Raw genomic sequence first — 21,779 nt, 5'->3', positions numbered from 1 at the left:
GGCCCAGAGCTCTGGCCACCTGTATCAGCAATGCCATATTCACAATGCCTATGGAAATTACAGATATGCTGATATAATTATCCATCACAAAATACATCAGGCTTGCCATATGGGGGAATAAGCTAGAAAATTTATTAAAATACCAAAAGACTGAGTCCCAAAACCAGAAAGTGAAAGCCATCAGAGTACTTATGACATTGGCACAGGTAGATAAAGTAGAAAGCACCCACATTCTCAAGCCTTTAAAACAGAACAGGCTACCTCAGGCAAAGGTCCTCCTCTCCCCACTCACAGCAACCACCCAGCATCCAGGAAGCGTGCTCCCAGCAGCTCCAGCCCCTGGCAGTCCTCAGCAGGAGTCCTTAGCAGAAATTCTGGCTGACTCAAAAAGGGGTTCTCGCTTCCGCTGCTGCTGCCTCTGCTGCTACTGCCGCTGTCATTGCCACTGCTAGCCACCGCAGGAACTCTAGCTTGGCTTCCGCTTCCTCTTGCTCCGCCCCTTCCTGCTACATCATCAAATCCAATGGAGTATGGAAGATCTTTAAATCCCATAACCCTTACACCACCCTGGTGTTGAGAACTGTACCATGGCTACTGCTGTGTCTTTCGTCTTCGTCTTTGTCTTCATCTTCCTTTAAATTACATTCATATTCAACAGTGTGTAACTTTGTAGAGGGTACATGAAGAATGCCTTTTTGGGATCTCCTCCTACCTTGAAAGTATCCTTACTAATATGCAGGGTGTGTGTATCCTTTTTCACTTTCTCCACTCTCACTCTCCTTGTGCTCCTCTTTGCCACTGTAGAGGAGAGAAGGTAAAATATCTGTGTTCAATTCTTGGCTTACTCATATGCAAAATTAAGAGATTCTATAACCCCTAACATCCCTTCTATTTCTGAAAATCCTATGAGGTATGAGCAGGAATGATCTATCTCAATTGGTGTTTATTAGCACTATTTTAATTCTTACCAAATAGACATGAATTGGGCTTTGAGGGGCTTATTGTTCTCCATCATTTATGTATATGTGAATTAAAAATTCTTTATAAAGTGCTTACAATGTGCCAAGTACAGTAGGGATACAAATAGAAAAGTGATATTTACCTTGTTCAAATTCTAAGCTGGAAAGACAAAATATTGTAAAGGGTTTAGTTACAAGGCAGATAGAAGCACCTGATTGTCCTGAGGGTTTAGCTGTAGGGTGGATGACAAGGTCCAGGGGTCCCTAGGGTTCCTTGGCAGATCAGATGTCAACACTTAAGGTTCTGGAGGGCATCATGGCCAGGTAGATGGTAAGGTGCTTTCACCTTCCTTTACAAATGCTGATCTTCTCTGTGGGAGGGAACCAAAGGGTGATAGAGCCTTATTGTATTAGCAAGGGAGAGGATAAATTTTCAGTGAATATATGTACACCTTACAAATGAGCAAAAGCTTCAAATCATGGTTTGATTTATTGTTTTGTTAACTGTCCAGGCTTAAGAAAGTGACAGAGAAAATGCTAAGAATGCAGGTTACTTGAAAATGTGTGTATATATTCTGGAGCACTTTTTTAAAAAATATTTATCAGCACACCTCTAGAGGGAATGTATAGTTCCCTATATTAGAAGGAAGTTTGGAAGGCAAGGTTCAGCAGTGTACAGTGCCTGCTTCTCACTGAGCCTTCTGGGTATTGATTTAATAGAAAATGCTTTCTAAGTGGATGATTTAGTGGTAACCCAGTGAACACATCAAAAAATGAAAGAGAACTCATATACAAAATTTAGAGATCTGAAAAAAAATCTAATGAAATGAAATTTCAGCATTCAGCAAATTGGTTCTTGGTCTCATGCTCAAATAGAAAAATGTGGCTATGTAGGATCTTCCTGGAGCACTTTCAAATGAAGGACACATTCCACCAGGCCTGTGGTGTCTCTGCCTTTGGGTCCTCTGCTGATGCCACAAGTATAAGTATCAACAGCTGGTTTGCAGGTCCAGATAGTATATAACTGATCAATCTTATCCTTCCTTATGTTCAAGGGAAGTATTAATTCTTTTTATGTAGGCTATGAAGTATCTAACACTTGCCCTTTGCTTTTTGTGAAACTCAAAGCATCTGAGGCTAAACTTAAGACTAACATTAAAACTATTTTTTGTTTTCTGAGTTGTTAGGCCTGGTTCTTTAAGGAGACAATCTTATCTGGCTACTGGCATGAGACAGTAGGGAAACTGCTCCAGGATAGCTAATCTATCTATGACTCCTAACTTTTGGGGTCAAGTCAGGTCCCTTAACCTTAGAAATTTAAGGAAAACAATTTTTAAAAACTTGGGTAATTTTAATAGAAGTAGATTTTTTGTCATATATCAATAGATATAGGTATCTATCTCTAATCTATCTCTAGATAATTTATATATACCTACATCTACATCTGTATCTACTTCTATCTTTCTCAATATCATCCATATCTATATCGATCTCAGCTGAATATATGTATATATACACACAGCACACACATACATGCACATATACTATAAATGTATATAGATATACACATTTGTTTTATATATATACATATACACACACACACACACATTTGTATGTATATTCATATTTCCAACAATCACTTCAAGGAATGGGTTGTGGGAAAGCACCAATAACCTTGCTGACATCAGAATGAACGACTAGATATTCTCCAGTCTCTCTTAGCAGCCAGTTATATATCTCTCCAACCTCTTTTTTAGTCCACTTAAATTTCTAAAACTATCACCTCTTGAGTTGCAGGATGCTTTCTTCTGATGTGCCTTTCTCTAGGGTTGTTCGACCACGTACACTACAGATATGCCATAGAAGCGGTATTTATCAGTAAAGACTTTTGATGGCTTTAGTTTTAAAATGGTCTTGGTTTTTGAACAGAGATGTATATCATGACTCAAACCATATGTTAGCCTGGACAACCTAACAGGGTTATTGTGAGATTTTTGCAACCTTTAAAATGCTTTTTGAATATGAGTCATCATCATCAGTATTATTAATTTCACAAATCACAGAGTTTTGACAATTCCACTTAATTAAAAAATATCAGAGTGAAGGTAAATGAGATAGCAAATGTAAACAGAGTTGCAAACTTTAAAGCATGAAATAAATGCTAACTTATTATTTATTAAGTGTCTATTATTGTGAGAATTGATGCTAGGTTCTGGGAATAAAAAAGATAAATTGTGTGAGGAAAGAGATTAACATGCAAAAACAATTAAATATAAAATAGTGATAGGGGCTGAATTTGTGATTTCATTGGCAAAGGGAACTCCTAGGTGAATAAATTCTCTCTTACCATGTGCACCAAGTCTTTTTTTCCTCCATTTCTTCTAGCCATTCCTTATAAAACAGAATTTCTAATCACTTCATCATCCAGAGGAATCGAATATGTCAGTGCCCTTCTTAAATTGAGAGAAGAGGGTGTCTTTGTTCAAGGGACCATACCCTTATACTGCACATAGTAACTGCTTAATAAAGCCTTAATTTTCCATTCATGAAGTGGGAAAAGACAGATTATATAAACAACAGTCTGAAAAATCTTGAAATGAATACATGATGAAATTCTATGATGATTAGTAAATATAAAAACTGATGAGTATATAGAAAGGAAGAGATGATTCCTGGATGTCAATAGCAGTCATTTGAAACAAATCATGCCAAATCAATTGAATTTTTTTTGGTGGAATTATTGGTAGTAAACTGGTAGATTTAAGGGAATGCCACAGACATAATATATTTTGATATCATCAATGCTTCTTATGACATGATTAAAATAAAAGAAGATAAAAAATTCCTAGATTAGAGTATATATTGCTAGACTGGTAGAGTTGAATAACTCTACACAAAATATGTTGATAAATGAATCAATGGCAGATTGGAGGGTGTTTCATTCCACTCCATTTTATTGTTGACTTAGATGAAAACATAGAAGACAGATTTAATTAAACACAATACATAAAGATGACCAGAATCAGTATTAAAATGATCTTTGAAAGTGAATACATCATTCCAGATAAAAATAAGAAATTTTTCTAAAGAATATTACAAAGTCCTACATTTAGAATAATATAATTAATGACATAAAGACCTTACAGTGCCATTTCACAAACTCACAATGAACCAAAACTCTGATCTGGCTCTGAAATAGTTAATGCAAATTTCAGCTGCATTATTAGAAATATAATGGCAGTAAGAATAAGAATAATTACTACCATTTATATAGTGCTCACGATGTGCTAGGCACTGTATTAAGTACTCTAAACTTATTTTATAACATTGAGAATGAGGGAAGTAATAGCTTCGATGCTTTTTCCTACTAATCAAATGGCATCTAGATTATTGTGTTCATCTCTGGTTTCCTATTTGAAAAGAGAATTTGACAAAATAAAATCTATCCAGCAGAGGGTAACCACATGGTAGAAGGTTTGAAAATAATGCCTTATGAAGAGCAACAGAGAACTGGGGATATTTGGCCAAGAAAAGCCAATAGGAAAGAAGTGGTTGGTCATTGTTGTTCAGTCATTCAGTCACATTCAACTCTTTGTGACCCCATACCCAATAGCACATCAGCCCTTCTATTGTAAATGATCTTGTGAAGTCTGTATAAGTTTATGTTTGTTGTTTCCATGATGCCATTGGTTCTATTCTCTGTTGTTCCCTTTTTCTTTCAATCTTTCCCAACATCAGAGTCTTTTCTGATGACTCCTGTCTTCTCATTATGTGACCAAAGTATTACCCTTCTGCTTTACAATTTGACCTGCAGGGAATAGCCTGAATTTCTTTAAGTATTGACTGATCTGATACCCTTATTGTCCAGGAGATTCTCAAAAGTCTTCTCTAGTACCACAATTTGAAAAAGTTGATGCTGTTGCATTCAGCTTTCCTCTCTCTATTTCAACTCTCACAATCATACATTGCTACTGGAAAAAACATAGGTTTGCTATATGGACCTTTGTTACCAAGGTGATGTCTCTACTGTTTAGTATCTTGTCAGGATTTACCATAGTTTTCCTTTCAAGCAAGAAGTATCTCAATTTTATGGCTGCAGTGACCATTTGTAGTGATCTTTCAGCTCCAAAATGTAAAATCTGACCCTGTTTTCATTTTTTCTCCCTCTATTTGCCAGAAAGTTATGGGGTCAGTTGCCAAGACATTAGGGTTTTTTGATGTTAAGCATCAAAGCAGCTTTTATACCTTCTCCTTTCACCTCTCCTTTTCACCTTCTTATTTCTTCTCTTTCCACCATTAGAGTGGTATCATCTGCATGTCTGAGTTTCTCTCAGCAACTTTAATTCTAGCTTTTGATTCATCCAACTTGGCATTTTACATTATATACTCTGCATGTAAGTTAATAATTAAGGTGACAATATACAACCTTATTGTACTCCTTTTCAATCTTAAACCAACCAGATTTTTCCTGTTTGGTTCTAATTGTTGCTTCCTGGCTCACATACAGGTTCCTCAGGAGACAAGTAAGATGATCTGATACTCCCATTTCTTTGAGGACTTGGCATATTTTGTTGTGATCCAGACATAAAAGACTTTAATGTAGTCAATAAAGTAGAAGTAGATGCTTCTTGAACTTTCTTGCTTTCTCCTTAATTCAGTGAATGTTGTCAATTTGGTCTCTAGTTCCTCTGCCTCTTCAAAAACCAGCCTGTTCTCCTGGTAATTCTAGGTTCACCTATTGCTGAAGGCTAGCTTGCAGAATCTTAAGCATAACCTTGCTGGCATGTGAAATGACCACAAATGTTCAGTCATTTGAGAATTCCTTGGCATTGCCCTTCTTTAGAACTGGGATGTAAGCTGAAACAATCCAGTGACCACTGCTGTGTTTCCCAAATTTGTTGGCATAATAAGAACTTGCTTCATTTTATACTCCAAGTATGAACATGTCTGTTATTTTCATTGTCTTTTGATTTCCTACTTTAGTATTACAATCTCCTATGATGAATGTGACATCTTTTGGAGCTGCTATTTCTAGATGTTGTGGGTCTTCATAGAACTTAGAACTCTTTGGCATCAGTGATTGGAGCATAGCCTCATGTTATTGTGATGTTAAATGGTTTGCACTGGATTCAAACATATATCATTCTGCCATTTTTGAGATTATACCCCAATACTGCCTTTCTTACCCTCACTTTGACTACGTTGGTTACTCCATTTCTTCTAAGTGATTCTAGCCCACAGTATTATATGCAGTGATCACCTGAATTAATATCACTCATTCTCATCCATTTAAGTTCACTGACAATCAAGATGTCAATGGTTAATCTTCTACCTCCTGGTTTTTTTTTTTTTTTGAAGTAAAAAAAATCAAACTATTTATTTTTTCATCAAACCACTAGGAGAAGATGACATAGCTTTGAAACACTGAACAGGAAGGCTGTATTAATTTTATTATATAAGAAGTTGGTATAAAGAGAACAAGATCTTTTCTAGCACAAATGCCTGGTACTAACATGTTGCTCAATGTTTTAACCAACAGCCGTAACTGAATAATTGGTTCTAGTTGCCTCCTGTACTCTGTGGCAGAAAAAAGTTCTCCTTTGCAACCTGCTTAGAAGTTTGTTATCTTCCTACCCTTCTCTGTTCTAAGAGGGTCCTCTCAATAAGTTATTTCTGTTGAAGAGAGCAAATGAGTCAGGCCAGGCTCAGGTATCACATCTTTTTTGCTTTGGGAAAAACTAACTTTCCCCCCAGTCATCTACCATTCCTTTAAGCAAGAGGATTAAGATTGTTTTGCAAGCAAAGAGAGGCTTTCTTTGGCCTTCACTCAAAACCGTTTCATGTTAATCTCAAAAAAACCCACTTTAACTGAAGTGCTGCCCCTAGTAGTACCTTCCAGAAGGGCAAGAAAAAGTAACCTGAGCAGTGGTCCTAGAAAAGCCAGTGTGAAGAAACCTGAGCTTCACATGCCTGGTAAAAGATTTCCCGTTTATGATCTTGCTTGGGTGTCCCAGCTGAAAGTTGGCATGAGCACTGTCTTCAAGGAAAAATCACCTGGGAGCTGCTCAGTGCTCTAATCCAAATAACTGTCTTTCCCCAGACTCTTATCTGAATGCCAGCTTCTTGTACTGGAGAGAAAAGCACAACTGTTTTCTCTTTTCGAATCAGTAGTGAATTCATGATTGCTACTTTCTGGTCTACGGGAAATGGTTCAATCAAGTGGATGTGAAGTTGGCACCAAACAAAAGTGGATAGCTACCTCAGGGATTCATACCCAGATAGGAGATATGTTGGGGAGAACTGCTAATATTTATAAACCCAAAGGGTTATTCCAGCTTCTGGGAATGGAATACCTTTGAACCAGCTGAAAGCCATTAAGGGCTCCAACAGAGAATTGGTATCATTTTCACTGAAGGGATGTGCCTGGGTGCCTCCATGTTACCTCCAATCTAGATCTGAGCACCAGTTTTTCCATTTCTACACCTATGGGTTAAAGCATATAATGGAACCAACGGAGTCCAGACGCAGATGTGAAATTCCCATAAAGGTATTCTTAAACTTGCTACCAGTCTCAATTTCTTCATTCTTAAATCTTCACTGAAAGGTAAAAATTTCCATATATTTTTACAAGTAGACCTATTCTCCCACCCCAGATGACTACTGACAACGACTCTATTTTGCAATAGATGCCAGGGAATTCTTTATCTTCTTAGTCACGATAGGGTTGAAGTGCATGTGGTCAGCAACACATTTGGTCACACAGGACTTGTTGTCTTTTCACCTGCTGCCTCTTATTCCCAGCATCCTTTAAGTCTTTGGCTTTGTCATTGGAGTGCATAGTGCATCGAGCCAGGTGGTCCTGGAATTTCTCCAGTTCACTGGTCACCAGGGCCTGTGCCTGGGCCAAGGGAACATAGTAGCTTTCAATGCACTGGTGAACTGGTTGCATGGAGGCCTGGGTATCTTCACAGCAGCTGGCACTGCACTGGAACATGCTACCCTGCATCTTGCAGATATACTCCCGCTCCAGCCCTTTTACCATGGTGTCCACCACCTCCTGCACCTGCAGCTACTGCAACGCTGTCATGCTGTACACCCCTACTCCCCTGCCCCATGTCCAGCCCTGCTGCATCCAGCCCTGCTCCCCACCTCCTAATTGACTAAATCCAGCTTACTTCGGTTCATGGATCTTACATTTCAAGTTCTTATGTAATATCAGTTTTTACAGCATCAGACTTTCCTTTTGTCACCAGATGCATCTGCAGCTGAATTTCCTTTCATCTTTGGCCCAGCCACTTCTTTAGTACCGGAGCTACTTGTAGTTGTTCCCCAGTAGCATACTGGATACCTTCCAAGCTGAGGGGGTTGGTGGTTGGTAACTCTCTTCAAATTCTTAAAGAGCTGTCATAAGGAAGAGTAATTAGCTATTTCGTTTAGCTTTACATTCAGAATTCATGAGTGGCAATTATAAGGGAGAAGATTTCAACTCAGTTCCAGGAAGGACTTTCTTATATTAGAACTTTCAAACTATTCAAACAGGGGAGGCTAGGTGGCACAGTGAATAGAGCACCAGCCCTGGAGTCAGGAGGACCTGAGTTCAAATCCGGACTCAGACAATTCACACAATTACTAGCCATGTCACTTTGGGCAAGTAAATTAACCCCAATTGCCCTCCAAAAAAAAGCAAACTATTCAAACAATAAACTCATCATCCTCAAAACAATGAGAACTCTATCAATGGGAGTGTCCAAGTAGAATCTGAATGTAGGAGTGGGGAAAGAAATATTGCATTGAAAAGGGTACTGGACTAGCTAGCCTGCAAGAAACCTTTCATATCTAAGATTTTATGATTATATACTTACAAAAATACAAGATTGTTCCTTCCTCCCTCCCTTCCTCCCTCCCTCCCTTCCTCCCTCCCTCCCTTCCTCCCTCCATCCCTTGCTTCCTTCCTCCCTGCCTCCCTCCCTTTCTTCTTTCCTCTTCCTCCTTCCTCTCTCTCTCTCTCTTTCCTCTGTCTTTTTTCTCTCCTTTCTCTTCCTTCACTTCTGTAAAGCTTTTAAATTTTGGTGAGAGGAAAAGAAGTAAAAAAGAGAAGCCATAAAACAGAAATGTGGTGACTACATGGTGGGATGATTTGGAGCTGGTGGCCTAGATGTAAGGTACATAACTGGTGCTAGATAAGACAAGGATACGGCTCACATGTCAGAATCAAAAGCATTTCCAGGGGTGGAGTCCAATGTTCCTGTGGGGAGGAGATGTGAGGATGATAAATGAAAGCAGTCTGAATTCTCAAACTACAATGACCACCCATGTTTTTGAGATAATAGGAATTTCTGAAATTAATGTATACTCCACAAACATTATGGAAAAGAAAAAAAAACAACTCCATATAGCAAACTGTCTCAGGAGACAGGAATTGCCTGCTGCTTTTGGCTAAGTTGAAAATAATATTTTATAAGATAAATATTTTGGCAGGAACACTATCTTTAAGATTCTCACACTTCCCCATTTTAATTTCTACAGAAATGAGATTGAAACTGAGCCAGAGCTATGTGCAAGCTTGCATGATATTAACTCATGCAGTTCCTAATTGTTTCTTAATTTCTTACTGTAGCTTCAACTTCCTTCTTAGAATGGGGATTGGAAAGAGAAAGGAGTTCTAGAAAAATAAGCAAGTTCTCTTTCAGTTTGAGTGCTAGCACTATACTAGCAGCAAGCCATTTAAGAATGTAGGCTAAATATTTTGATGTTCAGATGTTCACATAAGACCCTTCAATGTGCAATGCATAGCATTTGTGGACTTTCTACATGTATAAAAGAGTAGGGTAGAAATATCTTCTCATATCTCTTCTTTTGAGCTATGTCCAATCTTTATAATTTTGCCACATTTATTTTGATTATTTTATGTGGTCCTTTAAAAATTTACATTGCTATAGTTTATATATATGTATATAATGTATTAAATATGTATATATTATGCACATATACACATATATGTATGTATCTGTTTTCTTGACTCTATATGATGTTATGTGATATGCGTGATTATATATAATGTTTTCTTTGGTTACTTTGCTGAGAATCAGTTCATATAGATTGTTTAACACTTCCCTGTAATCATCACATTTTTATTTCCTATGGTACAATAATATTCAACTTTATTCATAAACCAAAATTTGTTTAGCCATTCACCAATTAATGAATATCTAATTTTCCCTAATCATTTTTCTCTCACGAAAATTGTACTATGAACATCTTAGTGTATATAGGTACTTTCTTCTTATCAATGGCTTCCTTGGGGTTTAAACCCCAAGAAATAACTGGGACAAAGCATGTGGATGTCTAGGTTACTTTGTTTATCAAATTACCAATTGCTTTCCCCAAAGGTTGTACTGATTTGGAACCCTCCCCACAATGTACTACTAATGGACGTATTTTTTTCACGATCCTGCCAACATTGATTATTCTAATCTTTGGTCATCTTTGACAATTTTCATCTTATGAGATAAAACTTCAAGGCTGTTTTGATTTGTATTTCTCTTATTGCTAGTGATTTGGAACACTTTTTCATAATTTTGTTAATGGTTTGCAAATTCTTTAAATATTTAAATATTGGGGAATGGCTTCTGATCCTATGTACATATCTATCTACCCATCTGTCATCTATCTAGTTCATATATTTATGTAGTTTGTATATATATGTATCTATTATAACATTATATATATATTATATACCTTTATTATAGTATATTTTTCACCTTTTTTCTGCTTTTCTTGCTATATGAGGTGCATTAATTTTGTGCAAAGCTTTTCAGTTTCATGTAGTCATAGTTGTGTACTTTATCTCCTGTAATTGCTTCTCTTGTTTGTTTGACAATATTTCTCCTACCCATGAATTTGAGAGGTATATGATTTGCTTCTTTTCTGTGCATTCTATATTATGTTCTTAAAAATATAAGGTCATATATTGATTTCAAATGTATTGTGGAATATGGTATAAGATGTTGCTCTAAGGCTAAATTCTGCCAGACTGCTTTCCAATTTTCCAGCAGTTTAAAAAAAAAATTTATCGCCTAAGTTATTCATGTTTTTTGCTTTATTAAACATTGAGTTATTGAGTTTCATTGTGTCGGATATTACCTTGTGTCTAGTCTGTTTCATTGCTTTACCATTCAATTTTTAAATTAGTAACATAATACTACTTTTCATAATTTTCCTTGACATTATAGATCTTTTATTTTCTTAATTAATATTATTATTTATTATTATTAATATTTAATTAATAGGATTATTTTATTGATTTCTATACATTATCCCTTTGTTAATTTTATTGAAATAACATTAACAGTATAAGTTAACTTTAGTAATATTGTCAGGTTTGTTATACGGACATGGTCAAGTCACTAGCACTGAATTCCTCTAGGTGGTGAGGTATGGGCTAGGGAGCACCCTTGAGCTCTCCTTGAGTCCTTGAAGTACAGGCTCTGGGAACCCCCCTTTGAACTCTGATTAAAACATCTCATTTGGTGAGGCATTTGCATGAGGCAATAAGCCTTACATTGTGGCTGAGCCCAAACCTCTGCTACTAGACTTCCCACCCTTAAGCCTATCTCTGTTACTAGACTTCCAACCCTTGAGCCTATCAAAATAGCAATCCACCCTTGATGTGGCCTAGCCCACCATGGTCTGTAGTCTCCAGGTGGCCTCCAGCAACTTCCTACCCTTAATCACTCATTGACCTCATTAACTCCTCCTGAAGAACCTCCCCAAACTCCTCCTCTAGACCACCCCTAGATTCCTCCCACAACCTTCTGTATATAAGATCCCATCTTGTCTTCATTTTAGTGGGAGTGCCATAGAATAGTGACAACACCATAGAATGACCTAGCACAGACTTACTCTGTGTCTAATACAAGTGAACTTTTAATAAACTTTACTTTTCTTTGTCTGAGAGAAGTTTTTTTTGTTTGTTTTTTGTTGTTTTTTGAGGCTTACTCTCAAACTTTCCCTTACGGAGGAAGGGACTTACAGGCCCTATGCTTATAGCTCCCAAAAGTTCGCCTTTGGGTTGTCTTTTACAACATTGGAAAAACAATTTAGTTTCTCTGGAGGTCTTAAAAAGGAAAACATAGTTTTATTTTTTGCAACACAGTTTGGCCTAGTTATAGCCTAGAAGATGATGAATTGTGGCCTATTTTTGGGACTTTAAAAGATAATACTCTCTTGCAGTTAGAATCATACTGTGGCAGAGAAGGAAGATGGAGCAAAGTTACCTACTTAATGGCTTTTGTTGAACACAAGGTTCTCAGGAAAGACTGAGATGCTTGAAGCTAGAGCCCCTCCACAGAGGGAAAATGGGGGACCAATTAAATGATCCCTTTCCTATGGCTTCAGCCCCAGCCCCTCCCCCCTCAGCAACTCCTGCTCAGGTCACTGAGGTAGCTCCCCCAGCCCCTTCTGCTGCACCCCAAACCTTTTCCTCTTGGTTTCCTTTCCCTTTTCCTCTAGCCCAACACCCCTCATTTCATGCCTCCTACAATATCCATATCTCCTACTCTTCATCTCCCAGCATGGCCCCTCCACCCTCAGGAATCCCTGCTCAGGTCCCCAGCCACTGGTCAGGCTGAAGTACCTCCCTCTGTGGCCCTTCCCCCTGAGGCCACACCCACTCAGCCCTCAGGTCCTACCCCCATGGCAGTCATAGAGGTATCCCCTCTTCTGACCCCTTCCTCTCCTCACATGTGCCAGCTGACTTTCCCCCTTGCCAGCTGGATCCCCCAGTTTTGCTGTCTGATCCAGGTTAGCCAGCACCCCCCCAGTTACTTTCTCACAGGAAGTGGGACTTCCAAACTCCCTTCCCAAGCCCCTGTCCCCATAGAACATTCAGGACTTTTTCCCTTAAGGGAAGTGGTTGTCTCGGGTGGGACAACTAGAGTGCTTGCCCCATTCTCCATTTCAAATCTCAATCAAATTATAGAAAATTTGGGTAAATTCTCCGAAAACCCAACAAAGTTTACTGAAGGCTTTCTGGACTTATCCCTGCAATTTGAGCTTTCTTGGGGGGTGATTTGCATATCCTCTTCTCTACCTGTTCTTCCACTGAGAAGAAGAGGAGAATCTAAGAACAAGCTAAAAAATTTGGGGACTGTTTAGCTAGCAATGACCCCTGAAAATACCCCCCAATAACAACTGCTGTCCCCACTAGTGACCCAGGATGGTTACTATATACAGGAGGACAGAGAAAAAAGAGAGACCACATGATACTTTGCCTGTTAGAAGGCCTAAGAACTGCATTTCAAAAGCATGTAAACTATCAGAAAGTTAGGGAAATTTCTCAGACAAATCAAGAAAACCCTGCCCTTTTCCTAGATAGACTTGTAGAAGTGATTAAAAGTTATACAAATTTAGATCCTGACTCAATAGAAGGGGCAGCAATCCTTAAACACGTATTTTATTAGTCAGTCTGCCCCAGATATTAGGAGGAAACTGCAGAAATTGGCAATGAGACCCCAAACACCTCAGGCCCAATAACTGGAGATGGCCTTTGGAGTCTTTAATAACAGAGACCTGGTTGCAGTAGAGGAGAAAGAACCCAGGGAACAAACCAGAGTCAGAGAAAATGCTCGATTCTTGGCTGCTGCCATGGCCAGGAAAATTCCTTCCAGGGGACCCTGTTGGAGGAAGCCCAGTCACTTGGGCAGTGGGGAAACCTTCTTTCAATGACACAAGAAGTGTCACTGGTCCAAGGAGTGCTCCTCCAGGGCACCCCCCCCCCCAGAGGGAGCCCCAGGAATCAAGCCCTCTAGAACTGTGCCCACCTGACCAGGAGGGACATTGGAGGAAGGATTGTCCCCAAGGTTGGAAAAGTGGTAGAGCCACCTCCAAGTACCCTGTCCTCCAGTATTCTCAAGACTCAGAATGACAGGGAAGCCTGGGGCTTGGCAGTGCTCTCACCTTCTCCACTTCCCTTGCTGAACTCTGGGCATATAGCAAGGCTAAATGTAAGGTTGCCCATTTTGTTATGGCTAAGTTCTCTGTTTTAACCAATTGGTTCTACCCTCCCCTTTACCAGTCAGGTCAGGGGCATGGAAGCAGAAACTTAAAGGATGTTTCCAGACATACCCCAGTCCCCTGCCTACTGAGGATCTGTTGTTTTAACACTCCTTCTTTATGCTCTCCTCTTATCCTGTCCCCTTTTGGGGACTGGACCTTTTGGTGAAATTGGGAAGCCACTTTTCTCTAGTTAAGCCTCCCAGATCTCCCCATGTTCCCTCAGAAGTGTGGGAGATAGTTGAGTCAATAGTTGGGATCAGGAAATTCCTGGGTGAGCTACTTCTGCCATGCCAGTATTTGTCTGACTCCTAGATCCTAAAGTGTCCCCCATCTTAGTCTGTATCTAATTAAACCCAAGGTGTGGGAGGGAATGCAATCATTAATTGCTACTCAAGGCCCAGATCACCAGGTGAAAGCTTCTGAGAATTTGAAAACTAAATTGACCACCACTCCAGCTTTACCCAATCTAGAAGAAACCTTTTACTCTCTATGATGATGGAAGGAGAGAACAGGCTTTGGGAGTTACTGCCTGTTTTTGAAAACTATTGGATTCTGTGGCTGCTATTGCTTTCCATGTGCTAAATGTCAATGGAGCAATTTGGAAAGGAAAGGGATATCTGGTAGCATTTTGGCCTTGCCGTAGTCATCTTTAAATTCAACCAGGGAAATTGTCTTTATTTATTTATTTTTGGTGTCTATTTGGTCTTTGTTTGCTTAATCTCCTTGCCAGGTTTATCTCCTCCATCTGTGGTATATAAATCCAGCTTGACCATGATGAATGGTTAGAACTATCTTTGTGTCACAAAATAAAGAATTATTATTATTAAAAAGAATTCAAAAAAGGCAGAATGCTTTCTTAATTTTTTGAGAATGATTTGTGTAGCATTATAATTATTTTTCCTTTAAAAGTTTGACAGAATTCTCTTTTGAATCCTTCAGGATAAGGGTATTTTTTCCTTTTGTAGTTCTTTTACAATGAACTCTTATTTCCTTTTCTTAATTGGCTTATTTTATCTTCTTTTGCATAGTGAATAGTTTTCAGAGTATTGTCCTCTGTAAGTTGTATACTATTTTTTATTCTTTTATTGTTTTATTAGCATACAATTGTGTATAGTAGTTTTAGATAATTCTCTTTGATTGCAATAATTTTACTATTCCCATTTAAAACACCCCATATATCTTTAAGCTCTAATTTCTCCAGCAAGTTGTTTCATTCCAGATCTTCTATTTTGTTTATTTTTCTGTGAGATTTATAAAAACTAAGGAAGGGACATTGGAATTTCCTATAACTATTGTATTATTGTCTATGTCTTCTTGTATGAGTTAATTTTTCTTTTATGAGTTAAAATGTTAAGGCATTTTTAACATAAGTTTTATAAATATTGTCTATAGTTTTTAATGTAGTATAATTTCCTTTTTCCTTTTTTATGTTTTTAATGTTTTTTTCTGATGTGATTGTAACTCTTGCTTTCATGTATTCACTTGATGCATATAGAATTTTTCTTAACTCCTGTATGCTATTTATATCTTTTTTATATTGAGAGAAATTACTATTTTACAATTATACTAATGACAATTAATTTGTGATATACCCTTTTCTTTCTATTTCTGTTGAGACCAAACTCCCGAAAGGTCCTTCCATCTCTCAACAGAATGGTTGAGTGATGAGACTATTAGGTTGGGTGGGACCCCACTCAAATAGGAAACCTAATTTCTGTTTAGAGTATGAACAGAATCCAGTCTGGGCAAGCCTTTGCCTGAGAGAGGAACCCCCTGTCCTTGATCCCCTCCAACAGAGTTTAGGGGAATCCAACTCATCAAGGAGAAAACTAGCCAGAGATGTCAAGATAGAAATAGTTTACTCTGCCCAGATGCCTTCTGAGGCTGCTGAGTCTCATCATCAAGTCATTCACAGCAGGAAAATCTAAAGACTTTTTAGCTTACCTCTTCATTAAATGTCCACTAATCAGTGTTGAGTTTCACTTGTTAGGGGAGTTTCATTTCAGAAAGGCTTTAAGGTGATTCTTAGCTTCCATTTGTGTCTTTAGTTACTGAGAGAAACCACTGGCCACCAATTAGTGGATTACTGATGAGGTACAGGCTCTGGAAGCCCCCCTTGAACTCTGATTAAATCATCCCATTTGATGAGGCATTTGCATGAGGCAATAAGCCTTACCTTCTGGCTGGGGCAGACCCCTGTTACTAGCCTAGCCCTCCATTGTCCATCTACTTCCCACCCTTGAGCCTATCAAAATATCAATCCACCCTTGAAGTGGCCTAGCCCACCATTGTCTGTTGGTTACAGGTAGCCTCCAGCAACTTCCCAACCTTAATCACTCATTGACCTCATTTGACTTCTGAACACTCTACCTAAACTCCTCCTCTAGACCACCCCTAGATTCCTCCCACAACTTTCTGTATATAAGATTCCATCTTCCCTCAATGTGTGTGAGAGGGCCATAAAATGACCTAGTGCAGACTTACTGTATCTAATACAAGCACACTTTTAATAAACTTTACTTTTCTTTGGCTGAGAAGACTTGAGTTGAATTCATTTGGCAGGACTCAGCATGTTGGTATTTTGGGGTCTCCAGAACAACTCTAATCTCTTTATGGGTGCCCTCTTCATTTTTATGGTTCCCTGCCACAATGTAAGGCTTATGAGCCTTTGCCTCAAATATTCAAGAAAAGCTCAAGGGGGTTCCCAGAGCTCATAATTTACATGATAGCCTAATTTAAAAATTGGTTATTAATAAATTGGAAGGTATATACTTTTAGGATTTTTCATTTGTCACAATGTTCTTTATAAGTAACAGATGGAGTTTTGTTTTCTTATCCAGTTTTTTGCTCTTTTCCATTTTATTGGATTGTTTAATCCATCCTCATTCAATGTCATGAGTTTGGTTTATATATTCTTTAATATGTTCTAGTTTTGATAGGTACATTATTAGTTTTTTGTTGTAAAACCCCTTGCTTGTCTTTGATGAGGTACAGACTCTGGCAACCCCTTTGAACTGATTGAATCTTCCCATTTGATGAGGCATTTGCCTAAGACCATAAGCCTTTTATTGTGGCTTGGCCAAAACCTCTGTTACTAGCCTATTGGTCCTTTGACCAGGTAGCTCCCACCTTTGATCTTCCAAATCCTCCATTGTCTCATCTCCAGGTAGCCTCCAGTTACTTCCCACCTTAATCTCATATCACTGGAGTCTGACCTTATTAACTCCTCCTGAAGACCCTCCCCAAACTCCTCCTCTAGACCACCCCTAGATTCCTCCCACAACCTCTCTGTATATAAGACCCCATCTTGCCTCCATGAGGAGGCAGAGAGAAGGCCAGAGAATGATCTAGTGCAGACTCACTCTGTGTCAGATGATTCTGGCCTGCTTGTCTAGTACAAGCATCAGAGATACTGAGGCTCCTTAAGAATCTACCCATTATGTCAAACCTTTAATAAACTTTGTTTTTCTTTGGCTGAGAGAAGACTTGAGTCTGATGCATTCAGCAGGACCCAACATGTTGGTATTTTGGGGTTTTGAACACCCCTAACCCTATACCTCTACATTTTATGGTGACCTTCTTCAGTCTCCTGGCATTATTTTTCTTTGATTACATATGAAGTGAGTTTCTAGTGTGTTTCATTACAACTTCAATTAAATGTGAAATTAATAAAAATGTAAATAACATAATGAGCAATGTAATTTGCCTAATAAATACTCCTAAAACTCAATTCTGTTTCATAATCAATGATGATAACAGTAGGGGCTCATGAGCAACAGTCCTGGAATATTTCTAGCAACATTCAGGGCTTCTTGTAGAAGCCTGAGGAATAAAAGTCAACTCTCCTGTGGTGAACTGGCCCTTTAATTCAAGTGTGAGTTGGGGAGGCAGACCCTGAGGATGTACTCCATATAGTTCATCTTAATTGTTTTTTTTTAATAACTCTGTGATGCAGGTTCTATGGGCCTTATTTACACATTTTCTAGATAAGAAAACTCAAATGTGGTTCTCTCCATACTCCAGGCCAGTAATTTTTTCCTCTGAAATGCCTCTAAGTATGAGTCACACATTGCGACTACTAATAGACTTTTACCAACTTCCTCAAGTCCAGGTTTTTTTTTCCCCCCTAATTTTCAAATATATTAATTATGTGTTTTACAATAGGAAACTATTCATTTAAAAACACTCAAAGTAGAATGAGAGTAGGAGAAAAAGATCGGGGTGCTTATGCTTGCTTGTTATTTTTATTGTAAACTTGTAATTTGGTCCAAGCCAAAACTATTTATCAGTGAATAGGGGAGAAAATACCTAGACAATGATGTCAATATAGCCAATATTTCAGGACATATGTGCTATATTTATGCTAGATTACATTTCAGCTCTTCCTAGAAAATGGGCAATAAGCAGACTACCAACTTTACATTAATAATGAATTCTACAAGATATATAATTCATTCAGTAAAATGAAAGATACTATGAGAATTTTTAAAAATTTATTTATTTACTTTTAACTTACAACTTCAGTTCCACGATCCCTTGAGTTCCAAATTTTCCCCTTTCCCTCTCCTCCCCTGTGGTGGCATGCTATCCAATACAGGTTCTAAAAATACCTTCACATTAAACATTAGTCAAATTGTAAAGAAGAATTATAACCAATGGCATGAACAATGAGAAAGAAGGAACAAAACAAAACAAAAAGAGAGAGCAAGTAGTCTGCTTCAGTCTTCATTTAGACTCTGCAGTTCTTTCGTGAGTCTTTTGGAGTTGTCTTATAGCCTTGTATAGCTGAGAGGAGCCCAGTTCATCAAAGCCAGTCATCACAGATACGATGTATCTGTAATTGTGTACCAAGTTCTCCTGGTTCTGCTCTCCTCACTCAGTATCAGTTTCTATAAATCTGTTCAGGTTATTGTGAAGTCCATCTGCTCATTTCTTATAGCACAATAATATTCCATCACATTTATATACCACAATTTGTTTGGTCATTCCCCAATTGATGGACATCCCCATGATTTCCAATTCTTTGCCACCAAAAAAAGAACTGCTATAAATATTTTTGTACATGTGTCCTTTTCCCACTTGATACTATAAGAATTTGAACCCCAATCAAATGCTTTCATTCTTTTCTTTCAAAATACAGTGCTGCTGTATTTCCTTTGATAGGAGTTCATCTTAATGTAAGAATAAAGACTCAATGGGCCATAAAGGACCTTTAGAAAACTTCTAGTCAATCCCCCAATATTTGTGCCGGGATAAAATCACAATCTCAAAACATAACTGTTTCCTATATAACCTCTCAAACCTTGATGTTTGTCAGTAGTTGCAATCATATTTTAAAAAGTGCTTTATGACTCTTTTTTCCAATTTATTTATTTTTAGTTTTCAACATTCATTTCCACAAGATTTTGAGTTACAAATTTTTCTCCCCATCTCTGCCCTACCCCCCACCACAAAATAGCACACCTACTGAATACCCCTTCCTCCAATCTGTTCTCTCTTATATCCTCCCATATTTCCCCTAACTTTCTAGTAGGGCAAGATGGATTTCTGTACCCCTGTGCCTGTATATCTTGTTTCCCAGTTGCATGTAACATGCATTAACATTTATTTTTTGGAACTTTGAATTCCAGAGTCTTTCCCTTCTTTCCCCCACTGGGGGGATTCAACATAGGTGGTACATGTGTAGTTACACAAAGCATTTCTATATTTCCCTCCATCCTATCCTGCCCCCAGCTTATTCTATTTTCTACTTTGACCTTGTCCCTTTTCAAAAGTGTTTGCTTCTAACTATGCTCTCCCCCAATCTGCCCTCCCTTCTATCACCGCCCCCCCCCACACTCATCCCCTTCCCCCTGCTTTCCTGTAGGGTAAGATACCCAATTGAATATATATTTTCCCTCCTTAAGCCAAATTCAATGAGAGTGAGGTTGATCTATTTCCTTTAACCTTCCTGCTCTTCCCCTCCATTGTAACAGTATTATCATGCCTCTTTTATATGAAATAATTTACCCTAATCTATCTCTCCCTTTCTCTTCCCAATATATTCCTTTCTCATCTCTTAATTTAATTTAATTAATTAATTTTTTGCCGGGGGGGGGGGGGGAGAGGAACTCCTGCCACACTTTGGGATTGTGAGTTCCTTCTCTGCTGAAAACGCAGCAGCAGAGATGATCGACTAAATGATCATTTCATCCTTCAAAAGAGCTAGGAATCAATGAGGGCTGTGGACGCTCATCAACAAGGAATGGCAGGTTCCTGGGGCAGAAGGAAAGGGAGCCTTGGGCCTAGCCACAGCAGGAGAATAATTTTTTTTCTTTTTTCCAATCTTTATTCTCCTACTCTTCTCTACTACATTCCTTTTTTTTTTTTCCAAATGCTTTATTAACTTCTGGTTTACATCATTCATTTCCACCAGATTTTGAGTTACAAATTTTCTACCCAATTTTTCCCCGACCCACCACCCCAAAATAGCAATCTCACAGGATATTCCCCTCCTCCAATCTCCTCTCTCCCATATCTTCCCCCATACCCACTTCAACTTTTCCAGTAAGGGCATGGTGGATCTCTGTGCCCTAGTGCCTGTATATCTTATTTCCCATTTACATATAAAATAATAATAATAATTAATAACAATAATTTTATATATAAATATATATATATATAAGCATTTGATTTTAAAACTTTGAATTCCAGATTCATTCCCTTCCTCCCTTTTCACCCACCCTTATTGGGAAGATAAGCAATTCAGTATAGGTTGTACATATGTAGCTAAGCAAAACATTACCATAGTATATATATTGTAATATATTTCCCTCCCTCCTATTCCACCTCCCACTTGTTCTATTCTCTACTTTGATCCTGTCCCTTTTCAAAAGTGGGTGCTTTCCTGCCTGCCCTCCATTTCATCATTCCCCTCTCATCCCCTTCCCCCCCCTACTCTCCTGGAGAGTGAGATAGCCTATTTAGTGTGTATTTCATTCCCTCCTCAAGCCAAATTCAATGGGAATAAGGTAGACCCATTCCCTTTTGCCTTCCTATGCTTCCCCTCCATTGTAACCATTTTCCCTTGCTTCTTCTATATGAGATAATTTACCCTATTCTGTCTCTCCCCATCTCCTCTCATTATATTCCTCTCTCACCTCTTAATTTCACCTTGTATCATCCCTTCCTGTTAAATTGGTCCTGTGCCCTCTATCTATGTATACCAGTAAACATATATACACACCTTCACATATGTATTCATATGCCCAAATACTCTTATATATGTCATGTGGCCTAGGTGGCTGTGCCAGCGTCTCAGTGGCTTCTTGCCCTGGGGGCAAAAGCCATGCACTCCCACTTACTGGGTCCCAAAGTCCAGACTGCCCTGACCTCTCACTTTGTCCTTCACATCTATGTGTTGATAATTCTGGAAACGGCCACACCTGCTACAGATCTGGAGTCCCTCTGGCCAGAGGCTGGTCAGGCCCTCCCTGGGGCTAAAGCCTTGATGTGGGGTTGGGCTCAGCTCTCAGACTGCTGCACTGGCCGATTCCTGCAGGCCTGCCAGGCTGTCCTCAGCGGGAGGTTGGCTTCTCTGTGTCATTTTGTGGGTTCTGCAGCTCCAAAGTTTGTTTAGAGTCCCCTTTTTACATGGATTGGGGAAGGTGGAAGCTGGAGCAGCAGGGAGGTCCTGCTTCTACTCCGCCATCTTGACTGAGCCCCCCAATTTTGCTTTTTAAGGCATTCTTCTCCTCTTTGGCTTTTTGGACCTCTTTTGCCATT

At 38.7% G+C, this 21,779-nt stretch overlaps 1 pseudogene; it reads right to left on the bottom strand.

Moving 5' to 3' along the window:
- Positions 1 to 7,631: 7,631 nt before the first annotated feature.
- Positions 7,632 to 8,046, bottom strand: LOC138147934 (protein FAM136A pseudogene; annotated as a pseudogene).
- Positions 8,047 to 21,779: the final 13,733 nt, after the last annotated feature.

This window comes from Petaurus breviceps, unplaced genomic scaffold, assembly GCF_028583685.1.
Source record: "Petaurus breviceps papuanus isolate PSGF00001 unplaced genomic scaffold, PetGlider_PUasm1.0 90808, whole genome shotgun sequence".
In the NCBI taxonomy this organism is placed as follows: Eukaryota; Metazoa; Chordata; class Mammalia; order Diprotodontia; family Petauridae; genus Petaurus; species Petaurus breviceps.
This window is presented reverse-complemented; position numbering and strand designations above follow the sequence as displayed.